Consider the following 18,869-nt stretch of genomic DNA (forward strand, 5'->3'; position numbering starts at 1 on the left):
AAGTCGTAATAATGTACCTTCTAATGGAGGCAGCATTGAGGCCATTAAATACTCATGACAACTGGACGGAGAATTATTTTCACTAGGTTACCGATTTGTTCTGTTTCACCATTGTTTAAAAGTCTTCTTTATGTCTTACGGTTGTGTCTCGCTTTAACTACACTACACTGCCTCCACGATTTCTGGTAATACTGCTCCATTTTATTCGTTTCTGTAAACTGTCAGAAATCGTGCACAAATACAGACGAAATGAACGCAGAGCACAGACAGAAGGCTCCATCCATTTCCGTATACATATCTTAAGTTGAGGCAAAGAAAGCCTTAAAGCAGTTCACCAAATACTATAGCCAGTATTTCATATTATCCTGGCTATAGTATTTAGTATTTTCATATTATTTCATAAGTCCATCACCAAGTTTCTGATGCCATGTACGTAGCTTTGTGAACGCTGCTTTAGATGAAAAGCTGCAGACAACAGACTCTGACTGTGTTTTCTGCAAACCAGCTCAAATCATTGAGGTAAACTTCGAATTTTATTTTGCTATGCTGTCAGTCAAAGAACACTCACACCGTGCTGTCATGGCTTCAGTGGTCGTTGTTGCTCACAGTCAGCCATTTGTTATTTTCCCCTCCAACACATTCTCAAACATGACCAATAAGTATACTGCCAGTATTATGTAAATGTATGGAAAGTATTATATACGAACAAATTATGAGTTACATGTTAGGCAATAATATAATAACAGATTTTCAGCATGCATATATAGAGAGGGGCACTCCACTGCCACAGCTTTAGCTCAGATGACGGATGACTGGCTCAGAGAAATTGATAAGAAGAACATGGTTGGTGCTGGATTTTTCTGCAGCCTTTGACATAATTGACCACAACATAGTGCTGAAAAAAATAGAATGTTATGGGTTTGATTTGTTACCCTTGACATGGATTAAAAGCTGTCTTACAGACAGGATGCAAACAGTTTTCTACAACGGTTGCTTTTCTGATGTGCAAGCTGTGACATGTGGGGTGCCACAGGGTAGTTGCTTGGGTCCATTACTATTTACTATTTTTACGAATGATCTGCCACAAATTTTGAACAGAGCCACTTTAGACATGTACGCTGATGGTTCGACCATATATGTCTCTGCATTTACAGCTAAATACAGTTTTAATCGAGGAGTTAAAAACAGTTGAAGATTGGATAAATTGTAATAAATTAGTTTTGAATGTATCAAAAACTAACTGCATGATATTAGAAATTTCAAATTTCAACATCAGGAATAACCCACAGTTAAATCTTAAAATAAAACAAGGCAGTATCAAGCAGGTGCAGGAGACCAAGCGGCTGGGAATAGTCATTGATGAAAAATTATCATGGAAAACACATATAAATAAGATAAGTTAATAAAATGGGACATGGTATTTCTATAATACGAAGACACAGGGCATGCCTAACTCCATCAACAAGACTAGTAATTCAAGCCTTAATTATATCAAATCTTGACTACTGCCACACAGTTTGGGCAAATGCAACTGCAGATATGATTGCAAAACTACAAAAAATACAAAACAGAGCTGCAGTGTGTCATTAAAATGCATATGAATCTTGGCTGGTTAATAATTAGCGACAGATTAATTTATTCATTATTATTATTCATTAGAAATGTGACCATAATAAAGACTCCTCATGTATTATACCAAGAGCTATGCTACAGCGCTGATAACCATCATTAGACATGCGGCTGGCGGATATTTTGCATTGCCAACTGTGAAATCTAATTCGGGTAAAAGAACTGTTGTGTACAGAGGCATGTATGAGTGGAACTTGTTTCACAGGCACATCACACAAACAAACAGCAAAAGAACATTCAAACTGTTAGTCAAACATCTCTTTAATCAGTATAAATGACAACTGTTGAACATAATAGGGTATACTTAAACAACATACTTAAACAAGCAGGTTGCTGTAATTGATTGTTTGATGTGCTGGAATAATATTAATATTTGAACATAATAATATATATATGAATTGTGGACTGCTTCTCAGATTTATTGTGTCTGACAATGACCTCAGTTAGTTTCTAAACTGTTGCAGTGCTCCTGTTTAAGTTGTGTTTTTGTGTTCTGTTTTGTTTTTTTTTTTATTTATTTGTAATTCTCTGCTTTCGTGATTTGCTGAGTATTTTTGCATTTGGTATTTTCTTTTATTTATTGGAGCCTTTTTGGTTCACTTTTATTGTGTTATGATTTGTACTGTTATTTTAAAATGTTGGCAGACCCCAGGAAGAATAGCTGCAACCTTGATGTAGCTAATGGGGATCCTAATAAACAATAAACAATAAAACCAAACTGCAGTTCCTTGAATGGCCACTTGAGGCTGGCTTCAGAGGTGAGTCAGTTCCTATAGACACCCACATTAAAATGCCCGACTTTAAAGCAGAAATAAACATATTCACAGCCTGGCACAAAAAATGTTTTGGTCTACTGAACATCCAACATTCTCACTCCGACCTCATCACAAAGCAAAGCTTGGTCATGGACCTTCCAAGTCCGCATACGATGTGCAAGATACCCTGGGTGCATTGGTTGTTGACATACTGTGTCAAGTTCTGCCTGTTACATGCTTTGTCTTCTTCCAGTGCACACTTCCATTTTCACAGGAAATTTACCGTTTACATACAGTCTCTTTGAAAATGACCACTTTTTACACGTGGTAAGGTTTAGGGAAGAAGAAGGGTTTGGCTTTATAATCTCACAGGATGAGAACACCGCTCCCCAGGTGAACGTCAGTGTTAATTGGACCCATCCACCACCCCTCTCCCTACTGTATTTGGACTTTCACCGCCTTAAGTTTCATTGTTGTCTCGTCACGTTTCCCCCCGACGCCATCGAGCACCTTTAGGCTATAACAGCAACCAGCAGCGTATGATGCCATCGTTAAAGGACGGCTTTTTTCGTCAATGTCTGATGCCTAAAGTCACTGCCCAAACGCTGTATTTCAACGACTCTGTTGTGAAACTGGATTGTCCCCACCACTAACCAGAGCTACATTTTTACATTTGTTGCACTAGTACATGTAGCCAATTCACTTTGGTGGCCCAGCACATCATTTAGGTGCACCTATTTTGTTTTTACCAAACCTTTTTTCCCACTATAATACACACAAGCATTACCTTTTTTGTCAGTTCTCACACATTTCTGAACACATTATGTAAATGACTTGAACAGGGCTGTACATTAACTTATTTTCACACAGCATTGATGCTACAAAGCTAGAAGGTTTTGCAGCACAGGCCACAAAATTGTAGCAAGAGAATAAAACCATCAAACAAGTCCACTGTAGTTTGAGACTATCTCACACAAACAAGCACACAAACCCTCACCTCAACAAAACCAGCTGGTCTTTCTCACACACACAATGCAGAGCTGTTTGGCACATGTGCTACAGCGGTAATTTCATTTATCCACAGACCAGTTCTGTGGTGCACGTGGGATCTAGCTTATATGTCGCACTGTACAGCCCTGTTGTAAATGCAGACAATGTTGGGTGAGGATTAGGGATCTTACCAGGGACAGGGGAGACAGGAGGTGGAGCGGTTACCTCCACTGATTATGTCAGGTCTGGGCATTTCCAGGGCAGGGAACAGGTGGTACGGGCACTGTAGCATTCTTCCTGATGGGGAAAAAAAAAAAAAAAAAGACTATAATTACCACCTCGCAGTTGAATGACTCTGCAAACCAGTCAAGTTGCAGTTACAGTTTCTATCCATGTCTGTAAAAACATGGATACTACATGGATACAAAAACAGGCTGACCTTTGACCTTTCAAATATGTAATCACTTTATTATGTTATCCTGTTAGACATTTGTGTAAAAAATTTTGTTATAATTAGAGTATGAATTCCTGATTAATAGCCAAAAACATATTTTTCTGGGTCACAGTGACCTTGACCTTTGACCTTCAACCACCAAATTTTCATCAGTTCATCATTGAGCCCAAGTAAATGATTGTGCCAACTTTGGAAAAATGTTCTCAAGTTATTCTTGAGCTATTGTATTCATGAAAAGAGACAGCTGCAAGGTCACAGTGACATTGACCTCTGACCATAAAATTCTAATCAGTTCATCTGTGACTCAAAGTAGATGTTTGTGCCAAAGTTGAAGAACTTCCCTCAAGGCATTCTTAAGATATCACATTCACAAAAATAAGACTGATGCAAGGTCACAGTAACCTTGACCTTTGACCTATCACCACCAAAATCTAATCACTTCAAGTGAATGTTTGTGCAAGCTTTGAAGAAATTCCCTCTTGGTGTTCTTGAGATACTAAGTCCACGAGAACTGGCTGGATAGATGGACAACCCAAAAACATAATGCTTCCAGCCAGAGCTATTGCCGGCAATGCGAACTTTTGCATAGCAATCAGAGTGTTGTAATTGCTCCACCTCACTCTACTCAGAGCTTTAATCACATCATTATTAGTTACCTGCAGTGCAACTGAATGTCGCTGCTCTAAGCATTAATGAGTTGAAATAATGAGCTGCAATTTTGCTTCTTTTTTTTCTAATGGGAAAATATGGTGTGGATGTGTAACAAAAGCCAGTATGTAAGTTATATTGGAGTGTGTGTGAAAATACTTCAGTTCAATTATGCTTGTGAGTTTAAACAAGCATCTTGTAATTTTATTTACGTGTGCAGAACTTTGCAGATTACATATTATCCCGCTCATATTCACAATAAAGCAATTAGGAAACTTTCTTAAGACATCCTGAGCATTCAGCGTATTACTGTGAGAAAGGAGTTTTCCACAGGCCAGACAGCAGGAATCACTTTGGGCCTGCTCCACCGGCAACGGATAAGAAGCTTACATTTCCGACGCATAAAGTTTTTACACACAAATGAGATTAATTTCATCATGGCGCGCAGAGGCATTGTAGCTGAGAAAATCTGAGCTCTTTCATATCCTCAGAAAATCACCCGGGGAAACTGAGTCCACACATTCATTCTGCTGTGTGTTTTTGTTTCGGGTGGTTGTGCTTGGCGAAGCCTGGTGAGACACTCTCCCTGCTTATTCTGTTTTGGAATATGTTTAGCAGAGTTTGGATGCGCCTTAAGTACTTTATTTAAGTAAAAATCAAAGGTACTTGTACTTTGCTGGAGTATTTCCAATTTATGTTACTGCTGCTCGACTACATCTGAAAGGCAAACCACTGTAATTTTTACCCCAGTCTGACATCTTTAGTCACTTTTCAGATTACAATTTTTTCATACCCTTCTTGTCCAGTAAAAACTATTCAGTTTTCTTATTTTCTGGTGAACTTAAGCATCAAGTGTCACAAAGCTAAAAACAGGGCTGTTTTTCTGACACCATGAAAAGTTGACTTTAAGGAGATGTGTGGTTCTCCCAGGACAGCAACACTACAAACTTGTACTGATCTGACAGAATATGACGCTGTAGACCAGTGGTTCCAAAACGGTCCAGCCATGGGATCCCGATTTTTCCTTAGTCATTTTTTTCAAGGTCCACACAGTTTAATACATCCAGTGTCGTACTTGCATTTGGCCATGTCATCACGCTAGTTAGTCATTCCTGTTAACTAGCTGTCTGTTATTCACTCACTCCACAGCAGGAAACAGCACTTCAGGATAAAAGCTCTGTGCTGGATATTCATTGTACTTAAAATGAAGTGTTTTTTGCATTGACATGTTTGCAAGTCACTTGTGGTCCATTCAGACTGGACCAGCCACCTACTTTTGGACCACAGGCCACCAGTTGGGAACTACTGTTGACAGATGACAGTGACATATAAAATAAGTTAAAAAAAGTTTGAAAAAATCTGTCTGGAGCAGCAAAACATACTTAAGCCTTATAATAAAGGTAACACAGCCTTTTAAAGGGGAACTAACTTTTTTTTTTTTTTTCAACTGGGGCCCTATTTTCCCATCTACTTTTGTCTAAATGAGTGATAGAATGTTCAATATGTGACATTTCTCCAGTACGAAGCTCGGGCGCTATATTAAATAATAGGGCACTCAGACAGCGTCAAACAACGTCAAAATACGTCCACTAAAAGTGCTTTTTTTTCCACACAGATAGGCTCGGATTGTTAGGATAATTATCCAACAACATAACGGGAAGGAGAAATGAACGTCTGTGTTTACCTTTAGCTGGAATCGGACATATTTGTTGTGACAATTCAAAACAAAATCAGGTAAAAATTCAGCCATGACTACTGCAAAAAGTCACATTTGTAAGCTCGCTCCAGCGGTAACTTCCTGCAACAACTCAAGTCTCGCAGTATAGTAAAACACCAAACAAGAAGAAGAATCTCGCGAGATGTGAGATTTCAGAGCCAGACTTTCACTCTCTGAGTGAGTGTTTTGACTTGCCACAACAAACATGTCCGAATTTTTACTCCATTTTGACCAGCTGGATCTGGATGAGCCGTTTGAATTTGATGACCACCTGTATTTATTTGAACACGGAGTACACGGACATTTACGGAGGCAGAGCTCATTGAAGAGGGATGAGGAGAAACAGGGAGCAGGCAGAGGAAGTGTTTTGACTTGCCACAACAAATATGTCCGATTCCAGCTAAAGGCAAACACAGACGTTCATTTCTCCTTTCCATTATGTTGTCGGATAATTATACTAACAATCCGAGCCTAACTGTGTGAAAAAAATGCACTTTTAGTGGACGTATTTTGACGTTGTTTGACGCTGTCTGAGTGACCTATTATTTAATATAGCGCACGCTCACGAGCTGCAGGCAGGTCAGCCCAGGCTTCGTACTGGAGAAATGTCACATATTGAACATCCTATCACTCATTTAGACAAAAGTAGATCAGAAAATAGGGCCCAGGTTGAAAAAAACGTTAGTTCCCCTTTAAGTCAAATTCAGCCTATCAACATTACTCACAGATCTAAATGAGCACTCATTAATATGTTTTAGCACAAGGTGGCTACTCTGCAGTGAACCACTTTGATTATTTGGTACTTTAACTTTGTAGCAATGTCAATGAAAGCTAACAAATTTGTTCACGCACTATTAAATCCTCTATTTCCTCTGAGACTTGTCCCTTTTTCGATTCGGACTCCACAGCTAGCCCAGCAAGGGAGACTCAAGAGGACTATAGCCATCGCTAGTGATGTTTTTAGGGTAAAGGCGCCAGGCCAGATGTATGACGCACGTTTTAGTTGACGAAACATTACAATCTTCTTTTAAATCGATGCATAGGCTATGCATTTTTACAGTTGAAGAATGTAAGAATCATTTAGGCCTACAACAATAAATGAAAATTAAAATGTTATTCATTTCCATATCATTTCCTGTGACAGCCAAAGGGAGCCACTGGAGAGGGGCTAAATAGCCACAGTTTGCCTACCCCTGACCTAAAGGATCTGAATAAGTCTTCCACCAATGATTTTTGAACTTTAGGGTTTGTGAGAAGTATCTCCAAGACTTTGACTTCCTGAAGTACATAGATTAAATCAGCTGGAATCACTGGTGGCATGGATACAACTTGAAGAAAAGTTTGGACCAGAACATATTCAAAACCCTCCTGTATATCCTCCACCACTGCTTCTACTGCTGCTCTTGACAGAAGGGGAAAAAAAGCATTTTTATGTAGAAGAAAGTCAGGTAATGTTAGTGCTGTGCAAACAGAGTTTAAGACTAAACAAACCAATTTTTAGTTCGCCCAGATTTACATTTCCTCCACTGCAAAGGCTCTGCAGCTGGAAATAGTTTGACTTTGTCCTAACCCTGAATATCCATAGAGCATAATGCTTAAGCCTTTTGTTTAGACTCTCAGGATGATTGGGACACTTTAGTGTTAAACATCTGATAAAATTTCAAACAGCAGCAGAAGGGAGGCGCCGCATTGCCATTCAAAGAGTCAGTGAAATAAACCGATGACTCAGGCTCGCAGCTGTCAAATCAAAAGTGGTCTCCATGAGGCACATATACACTCAATAGGCTTTACCAAGTCAAAACAGTGCTTAGGTAACAGCGAGCCAGTATTTCAAACAATTCCTTGGACTTGGCCCACGCGTCTACACCTTTCTTCTCCAATCATTTCAGCAGCAGAGCTCCACTGAGCACCCTGCTGCTTTGTTCAGCGCCATGATGCAAGACTGTCATTTTCACTTCAACTTCAGGGAAGACATCTACTGGTAACAGCTCAAGCTGCTACCATAGTCTTCACTAATGAGAGCAGCGTGTTCTTAATGGGATTCCTGTGTGTGAATAAAGCATATGCAACATATATGCCTTTACCACTTCACATGACATCCTTACCTGAATGGTGTATTACAGAACAGGCTGATTTAAATGTATGAACTGGCAACTTGAACCAAGAATCTTCTTACTGTGAGGCAACAGCGCTAACCACTGACCAAACTGGTAAACAACTGGTGCAATAGCACTCATAACAATTGGTTGAGCGGTTGGAGGATGAATGATCAAAAAGTGGCTGGTTTGGAAAAAGGAAGTGGTGACAACATCCACCATGAGACGAACATCAAAATGAACCAAAAACAAAAACTGCATAAAACTATAAATAGGTTGCAGTTACTGTATCACACACACACACACACACACACACACTCACTCACAAACCAATGGCAACACAGCTGCAATGCCAGGCACTGGCCTGGCCGGAACAATTACACGCTCTACTTCCTAAACCACAGCTGCCCACCCCACAAGAGCCAAAACATCTGCTTTGGCTATTAAATTACTGGTTTTAGTTGGTACCAGCATCTTTTTCACATTACAGTGTCTTAAATGGAACCTTTCATGCCCATTTTCAGGTTCATATTTGTATTTTGGGTTTCTACTATAACATCTAAACGTGCTTTGATGGTCTAAAAACTCCGTCTGCTGAAACACCTGTATTCATTCCCTATCTGAGATGCTTCATTTTAGCACCTGTCTCTTTAAGCCCCTCTATCGAAAAAGCCATTTTGGGGTCTTCCACATCGCTCTGTCTCTGCGCTGCACCATCACTGGATTACAGGTTTCCCTGATGTAAGCATGTAGCTACATGTAGCAGTGTACATGCAGCCGGGGACTGATTGGGTATGGTTTCACTTTCTCCTGTTGAAAATCAAAGCTTCTAAACACAAGCGGACATGTTCCAGCAATAATATGGTCTCAGATCAGGGTGAAATTAACAAATTGGCAACCAAGATTACATCTTTCCTTGATGTTAGCATATAGCTACATGCAACAGTGTAGGCTACATAATACTTGCAGTACCGTGCCTAAAGCAGATGGCCATATAAAGCAATCCATCACAAGCTGATGTCAGCATGTCACGAAAGTAGGAAAAAACTGTTGTAAACAGTATTCACAACGGTCAGAAGTCTGACATCACATATTAAACACACACATAGTGTATATATATATATACATATATACATATATATATATATATATATATATATATATATATATATTATGTGCAGCGGAAGATTGGGGGTTTGATTTCTGGTCAGGGAGGGGCAACACATATCCAGTCTGGACCTTTAGGCAAGGTTCTTAATGCTGCTAGCCTACCTCAGGATGACTTAAACCACAAACGCAAGAGTCATACCAGCTCGGACGTCGCCCCTGTCAACAAGGTCTGCGCCAGGTGTTTTGGGGAACAAGGGCAACCTGATGAGTAATGGGCTACTGGATCAAGACATACATGGACTAGAGCAGAGATCAGGTGCAGGCCAGGCAAAGATGCTTCTGAGTCAGTTGAGCACATGATAGCAGGGTGTAAGATGCAAGCAGGAACGACGCACATGGAACACCATCACCTAGTGTACAGGAACATCTGCACTGAGTATGGGCTGGAATTCCCAAGGTCAGAATGGAAGACACCTCCTAAGGTGGTTGAGAATTACTGAGCTAAGATCCTGTGGGACTTCCAGATCCGGACTAGCAAACTGGTGATGGCTAACCAACCGGACATCGTGTTGATGGACAAACAACAGAAGAAGCCAGATGATAGATGTAGCAATCCCGAGCAAGAGCAACATCAGGAAGAAGGAACACGAGAAGCTCGACAAATACCAAGGGCTGAAAGAGGAGCTAGAAAAGATGTGGGGAGTAAAGGCAACAGTGGTGCCAGTGGTAATCAGAGCACTCGGGGCTGTGACCCCCAAACTGGGAAAGTGGCTCCAGCAGATTCCTGGTACAACATCTGGGGTCTCTGTTCAGAAGAGGGCAGTCCTAGGAACAGCTGAGATACTGCACAGAACCCTCAAACTCCCAGACCTCTGGTAGAGGACCAGAGCTTCAGGTCAAAACCTCCTGCGCAGTGTCCTTTAAATGATGGTCATATCCTGTAGCACCACCATTGTGATAAAAGTTAATTGAGCACATTCATGATCCCCAGAGGATGAACCTTTTGCCACTGTAGGCAGTTCATTAGTCAAGGTCAGGAAAATAGTAGATGAATAATTATAATACTTTTTATGAACTCTAAATGAGCAAGTTGCTGGTGTATACTGAGAAAAGTCATGCTCCAAAGACGATAAACCTTTGATTTCTATTGGTCCTATGGTCATTCCTAGCCACTTTATTTTTTAGCATTTCCATTTTATATCTTGAGAGAGAATATACTAAACCCTACACTGTGTGATATCAGCAGTGTTGTTTCATCTGTGTTTGTTCAGGCTGATGAGATGCACTAAAAAACCTCTGAATTTTTTAAACACCCATTTCTGTTCTCACTGTGAATAATGAAGCAGGGAATTCTGATATCTAGAATAACACAACCGAGACACTTGAGAGAGCCGAGTATCACCGAGGCATTATTTTTACAGTGGCGCTAACATTGTTCCAGGCAAATAGGGACGTGGCAAAGTTGTCAGGAAAACATGCACACTAAAACACTAATACACATGATGAAAATAACAAAATATGATAAGACTTTTACAGTTGGTTGAGCGCTCGTGAACATAATTAGTTGACACTAGCTGGTAACAGTTGTAATGGGGAGAAAGTACGGGGAGCAAAATGTCATTACTTTCAAATTCAGCCATTAACTGATAAGCCTATCTGATGCTACTTGTGCATGCAAGAGTGTGTGTAACAGTCTGGCTGCCTCACCAGCTCTGAGTGAAGGCATTTGCACATTTTTTCCCCCCCTACCCTGCTAAGTGTCTTTTTGGCGCCATAACAGCTAATCACTTCATCATTTCCTAACTCTCTTACTCACTCAAATACGCACACCGACCTCATTATTCCCTCTTCCTTTCACCAGATTAATTCTCTTGGTATAGTAAGAGGGGTATCATAATTCTAATATCACTACAATCCTAAAATCCTCCAATTTAATCCCTAAATGGTGATGTAAATCCCATAAAGCCAAGTAGAAAAAGAAGCACCTGCGACAAAGAAGGAGACTCATGAAGACATCAAACTTTGATTGGACACCAGCTCCTGGCACTGGATTAAGAGGATGAATTAATTTGTAATAGTGTTTGTTTGTGAGTGTGTTTACAATTGTTAAACCTTTTTTTGGACGTACAATATGACAATGAGTCTTCAGTAATTCTTAATAAGCTGAGAGGCAGCCACAGGTACTTTACATTGTACATAATTAATCATGTCTGTCTTTCCAAACAATGGGATTTATTCGCTCCTTCCAAAACAACAGTATCCAGTGTTTTATCACTAATAACCAGACACACCAACTGTAAAAAAACAAGGAAGTTTTTCTTTCTTTATATCATAAAGAATAGGGGGGATAAACACATTTTTCAGTGTGTGTGTGTGTGTGTGTGTGTGTGTGTTTGTGTGTGTACTCACAGCTCACAGACCACATGTAAGGACGGCTCCTCAGCGGGTTTGCTGAATTAATACTTTACATTAATTCATAATTAATACCCTCTTTGGCTCAGCGTGACAGTTGTGGGAGTGAACTACTTCATGTTGTGAATTTTTGGAAAACCACAACCCTCTGTACAAAGCACCCTGCAGCTCTGCAGTATATCAGCCTCATGCACTGGTGAAGAAACTTGTAGAAAAGTTGTCGGCTAATTAAAAGATCAAAGTGTTTTGCGTCATTCTGTGGACAGATCAGATCTTATAAAAGGAAACATTCTTACTTTAACTAGGATGTATATGGAGGAAATGTTAGTTGGATATGATTCTGCTGACCAAAGGACCCAACAGTGTTGTAGATGGGACGTTATCAAACACTTCATAGGTTGGCAGATAGTACCGAAGTACTGCTGTGACATTATGTGTGCAATGTGCAATTGAAGTTTCAATCAGGAATTCAATTCTTTTTTACTGTCATTGTAAAAAGTAGGGATGTTCCTGGTGACTAATTTCCCTGTCGTCTAAACTAAAGTTTTAATTTAGACTAGTCGACCAGTCTAAAAAAAGGAAAGCACTCAGAAAACAGTCAAAATTTAGCAAAGTTTACTGTTAAGTATTTAAAACATTGTCCCAAAAACATATTGTGTGCATTAAGAGCCCTTTGAAGCCTTTAATCACAATCTTCAACACGGCTCTGTAGCACCCACTAGTAGCGGGCTTGTACATGAATAAAACACTAATTGGTTTAACAAACTAATATTTCTGGTGCCGAAAAGCGAGGGGGCGGATGTTTAATCAGTTACTAATCCCTAGTTTTTAGGCAGGTGAGGCCAGAGCACTGTGACAGAGACGTATTTAAGATGTCTGTGAAAACCTCAGCCAGCTCCACGGCACAGTCTCTAAAGACCCGTCCCAGGACACCATCCGGCCAGCTGCCTTCCTTATGTTAATATTTCGGAGTATGCGTTGTACCTCGGCAATCTGCAAGATGAGTGCCTGGTTGTTCGTAGCTGGTGCTCAGGCCATAAAGAAGAGGTTAAGCTCCTCAGCCAGGGCAGCATTGTTGCTGGTGGGTGAGGTGATGTTCTTGTTTAGGTTTGTGACGTGCCGTATCCCTTGCCTTGTCTCGTGGCTCTGAGTTGTCCAAGTGACCCTCAATCCTCCTCCTGTAGGCCGCCTTAGCGTTCCTGATGCCCCTCTTCAATTCCGTTCTGGCAACAATGTACTGTTGTGCATCGCCAGACCTGAAAGCCACGTTTCTGGCCTTGAGTAGGAGTCACACGTCTTTGGTCATCTATGGCGTGTTGTTGGGAAAGATACAGATTTGCTTTGTGGTGGTGACAGTGTCCATACAGCTTCTCATATAAAAGAGCATGGTAGAGGTGTAGGTGTCAATGTTATTGTCCTTGAATATGGACTAGTCAGTGTGGTCGAAACAGTCCTGAAGCTACACCCTCCGACCACACTCGTATCATTCGAGCAACCAGTTTCACCAAGTTGATGAGCAGTCTGTATGCTGGATATAAAAAAACAGAGAGATGTGGTCCAACTGGCCCAGGTGGGGGAGAGATGATGTTTTACAACCATGCTTAATTTGCTGTGCATGTGGTCGAGCATTTTATCTTCCTTTGTGGGGCAGTGGACATGGTGGTAGAATTTGGGAAGCACAGTCTTCAGGTTTGCTTGGTTGAAGTCACCAGCTATTACAAACACCCCGTTCAGGTGGGCACTCTTTGTTAATGGCAGTTGGCAGAAAGCTCAAGGCTGTAACAGTGTTAGCTTGAGGGGGTATGTCAACAGCAGTGATCACAACAGCTGTGAATTTCCGCGATAAGTAGAAGGGGCGACATTTTATAGTTCAATACTGACTATATTCATGATAGGGTTACAATGGTATGGTCATGGTAACCCTAAGTGCTAAATCTTCTGCAACTGGACTTGCTTGAGTTTCTTGAGGACGTTTCACCTCTAATCCAAGAGGCTTCTTCAGTTCTGACAGACTGGTGCAGAGTCACAGGCTTTAAACTCTGCGTGGGAGTGAACCCTTACAGAGTCGTTAAGGTAACATCAAGTTGTCAACTGCATTGTAGGTGGGTGATAAGTGGAATCATAGGCCACCTCCTCTGGTTAAAGATGGTTGCTTCAGTTTGACATAGATGGCTTCTTTCAAACCACAGGGATGTGGTAACACTCTGTGGTGACACCACATCCCTGTGCACTTCAAACCCAGAAACACACCAAGGCAGAAGCTTGTCCACCCTAAGGACAAAACACCCAGGCAAAAGCAGAGTAATGTAGTGTATGCAGTTCAGTGCAGCCAGGAATTCATTTTGGCAACAATTAAATCGTAGGCAACTGGACTTTGATTTTGTCTAGAAGACGTTTCGCCTCTTATCCAAGCGGCTTCATCAGTTCTCAACGCATCAGTCTGACTAGTCCTCACTAGTCTGACGCTTGGATAAGAGGCGAAACGTCTTCTAGACAAAATCAAAGTCCAGTTGCCTACGATTTAATTGTTGCCAAAATGGAATTGACCTGGATAAATGAGAATATCCACAGCCAGGAATTCAGAGATTTGTACATTGGGGAAACAAAACAGCTGCTCCAGAAGTGCATGGCACAATGGTCAAGACTCAGCAGTCCATTTACATCTGAAGGAGAAGGGACACTTCCTCGAGGACGAAGGAGTGTCACATCTTGGCCAGAGAAGACGGATGGTTTGAAAGAGGCCTGAAAGAGGCCTGAAAGAGGCCATCTACGTCAAACACGAATGACTAAAGTTAAATTTAAAGTCATTTCCTTTCCCACAAAATGTATGCACTGGTTGGTGGTCAGCTGTAGTGTTTGCAGGGTCTTCATATGTAAATTTCTGGCTGAGACACAGACAATGTGAAGCAAGGCAACGGTTGGCTTTCGCCACCTTTAGTTCTTTGATGTCATTATGGTGTGTCTGCGCCTTTCCATCGATGCAACCCACCTCCGCCCCATTTGTCTTCAGTCTACATTACAGCTAGTTTTCCCATTTGGTCCTTGCAGTGAGCTCATCAGAAGTCCTGCCCAACATGTCATCCATCACTGTCTAGACTACATCAGGAGGGTATTTCTGCACAGCTCATGGCATCTCTATCCCCTCAAAATATGATGTCACAATTGGGTCCAATTGCTTAAGAATTCAACTTTACATTTTGTATTCTTTATCTCTCTCTCCAATAAAGTCTCTCTTGATTGAAAAGTTAAGTTAATTCTAGCAGTAAACCTTTATTTTTCTTCTAATTCAAGGCATCTAGTAACTACTGCATGCAAACATATGTATTTGTTTATATTTTTGTCGCTGCAGTTTTTGTGGTTTTGCCATAAATCAACCCTGTCTTTTCAACTCACAACAGCAGAAAAGTCATTTTTGGTACAGACGGAGGAGAGATGCTGTGGGTGACTGAATTTGTAAAATCCATTGATTTTGAGTTGTTTCTGTCTGGACTCATAGATTTGTTTCTGTCCTGTCTGGACTCAAGAAAGGATAGAATAAATTAGGATGCATGATGGTGGATAAATGGCGTAGGTGTGGAGCATGTGTGTATGTTTGAGCATCCAAAATGAAAATGAATGATGGCAGAAAAATGATTGGACATTACTGGTGTTTTGTTTTGATTTGCTGTAATGGACTGAAAGGGCCCAATTTTCAAACAAACACACACATACAGACTTAGTCAGCAATGGAAATGTCACATTTAGTCTGCCTCCTTTAGTAATAAAACACTTCCTAGAAAAATAATTCAACATTTGGGGGACTGTGGGTGAATGAATGATGGTTCTAATAGCCTTCGCAAAATGAGACAATTCTGGGAATATGTATACTTTGCAACTTGCTGATTGGAGTTGCCCACAAAGTTTCTGTTTCCTCGGCCCAAAGACGCATACACTCACCGGTCCCTTTATCAGGTACACCTTTTCAACTACTTGTTAATGCAAATAGCTATTCAGCAAAACATGTGGTAGCAACTCAATGCATTTAGGCATGTAGACATGGTCATGACGAGCTATTGAAGTTCAAACCAAGCATCAAAATGAGGAAGAAAGGTGATTTAAGAGACTTTGAACGTGGCATGGTTGTTGGTGCCAGACGGGCTGGTTTGAGTATTTCAGAAACTGCTGATCTACTGGGATTTTCACACACAACCATCTCTAGGGTTTACAGAGGATGATCCGAACAAGAGACAATATCCAGTGAGCAGCAGTTCACTGGGTGAAAATGCCTCATTGATGCCAGAGGTCAGAGGAGAATGGCCAGACTGGTTCAAGATGATAGAAAGGCAACAGTAACGAACAATAACCACTGGTTACAACCAAGGTCTGCAGAAGACCATCTCTGAACCAACAACACGTCCAACCTTGAAGCAGATGGGCTACAGCAGCAGAAGACCACACCAGGTGCCACTCCTGTCAGCTAACAACAGGAAACTGAGGCTACAGTTCACACAGGCTCACCAAAACTGGACAATAGAAGATTGGAAAACATTGCCTGGTCTGGTCATGACAATGAGTTCACTGTACTCCAATGGCCTCCACAGTCACCAGATCTCAATCCAGTAGAGCTTCTTTGGGATGTGGTGGAACGGGAGATTCAAATCTGCAGCAACTGTGTGATGCTATCATGTCAATATGGACCAAAATCTCTGAGGAATGTTTCCAGCACCTTGTTGAGTCTATGACACCAAGAACTAAGGCAGTTCTGAAGGTAAAAGGAGTCCCACCTGGTACTAGCAAGGTGTACCTAACAAAGTGGCTGGTGTATGACAAACATGCATTTTTTTTCATCCTGTAATGGACCGCTGATCTGTTCCCCTGCAGTCTGGGATGACTGTCTGTTACCATGAATAAATAATAAATAAATCATAAGAAGCATACTGTATGCCTTGGGAAACGGTCTGTAGTGGTGCATATAATTTATAGGTAATGGGCTAAGACATGTAAAAGCAGCAGCAGGCAGTCCATTAACCTTCAGTGGTTTAAGTGACAAACAGGAAACTATGTGCTGAAGGAAAGCAGGGAGAAGTGGACGTGGTTATAGAGCAAATTACCCTGACACAGACTATCTCCGGGCATTGTGGAATTATTATTTTCAGCTCTGGTATTGAGAACAAAAAGCGAGTGTGGCAATTGCACATTCCAGACACTGCGAGGATCAGATGTCACCAGTTTATTAAGTCATAGCAAGATAAGCATGCTGGAAAATGAAAATATTAGACCCCAAAAGTGAATTGTCTCTTTGAAAGGGAGCTAAAACTACATCTTTGGTATCATACAGCGCCAAAAGATAATTTTCCAATAAAGGAGGCGATTCGTACAAGCCGTCTTTTCAATCAAACACACTAACCTCTGTATCACACACACCCTGTGGGAATATGAGAAGACAGAGGGGTCCCGTAGTGAAGAAAATAAGAACGTGCGGAGAACAGCGTCAGTCGGCCGTCAGATCATGACACATGACTGACTCACATCTACTTTCACATTATTACATGTCAGCAGGAGATTTGATTTAGATGCATGTTTTCGATCATGTGCTTCACATGAATCATTCAAGCACACATGCAAACATGAAGGAGTGACATGTCCAAAGACTCAAATGTGATTGATGTGGTCTCATGAACAAACTGATTCATCTTGCTGGGTTAGGATGTGCATGTAAACACAAGGGTTCCCCAGTGCACCCATGTTTGTACAAATGCTGCACAAGTACAATCTTGGATGCCCCTGTGGTAAATAAAACATAATAAAGTGCCCACTACAGTGGCCAAAAATGCAAACAAAAAATTGATTAAGCCCCCTCTAGGGTGCTTTCCAGTGGAGAATGTCTAATGTAGTGCACTAATGGTTGTCCTCTGAAAGGAGAAAATGTGACACAGTTTCCTCGAGGGTGCCCTTCCAGTGGAGAAAATGTGATGCAGTGTTTTTTATAGTAGTGGCTCCCAACTGGTGGGTCATGATCTAAAAGTGGGTCGCAGGTCCATTGTGAATGGACCACAAGGGACTCACAAACGTAACAAGTTTGTAAAAAACAAACAAACAAACAAAAAAAAATTCTATTTTGAAGTACAGTGAATTTCCAGCATTTGAGTTTTTATTTTGAAGTGCTGTTTCCTGCTGCAGAGTGAGTGACTAATGAAAAGCTACATGGCAGAGACAGCAAACTAGCTCAACAACATGGCCAAAAGCAAGTATAATGCCGAGTGTATGACCCTGTGTGGACCTTGAACTAATGACCAAGGAGAAATCTGGACCCCGTGGCTGGACCAGTTGGGAACCACTACTCTTTAGGGTGCCATTCCTGTGGAGAAAATGTGATGCAGTGCGCTAATGGGCGCCCTTAAAATGTTGAAACTGAGAAAATGTGATGCTGTGTCCTCTAGGATGCACCTCTAGTGGAGAAAACATGGTGCAGTTGCACCAGTCTTTAAGTTGCACTTCGTGTAAAGAAAACACAACTTAGTGTCCAAGCTAGGTTGCCCTTCCAGTGGAGAAAGCATGATGCAGTGCCCTTTACTGTGCCCTTTGAGTGGAGAAAATGCAATTTAGTGTTCTTTATAGGGTGCCCTCCTGGTGGAGAAAATGCAATGCAGTGTCCTTTAGGGTGCCCTTTCAGTGGAGAAGAGAGCTATGCAGTGTCCCCTTTAGAGTGCTTTTTGAATGAAGAAAATGTGATGCAGTGTTTTTAGTGTGCCCTTTGAGTGGAGAAAACGTGATGCAGTGCCCTATAGGGTGCCCTTCCAGTGGAGAAAAAGCAACGCAGTGTATTTTAGGGCGCCTTTCCAGTTGAGAAAATGTGATGGAGTGCCCTTAACTGTGCCCTTTGAGTGTAGAAAATGTAATATAATGTTCTCTAGAGGGTGCCCTTCCAGTGGAGAAAATGCAGTGCAGTGTCCTCAAAGTGCTCTTCCAGCAGAGAAAACGTGATCCAGTGTTCTCTATAGGGTGCCCTTCCAGCGGAGAAAACACAATGTAGTGTTCCCGATAAGGTCCCCTTCCAGTGGAGAAAATGCAATGCCGTG

Source organism: Epinephelus fuscoguttatus, linkage group LG23, assembly GCF_011397635.1.
Source record: "Epinephelus fuscoguttatus linkage group LG23, E.fuscoguttatus.final_Chr_v1".
NCBI lineage: Eukaryota > Metazoa > Chordata > Actinopteri > Perciformes > Serranidae > Epinephelus > Epinephelus fuscoguttatus.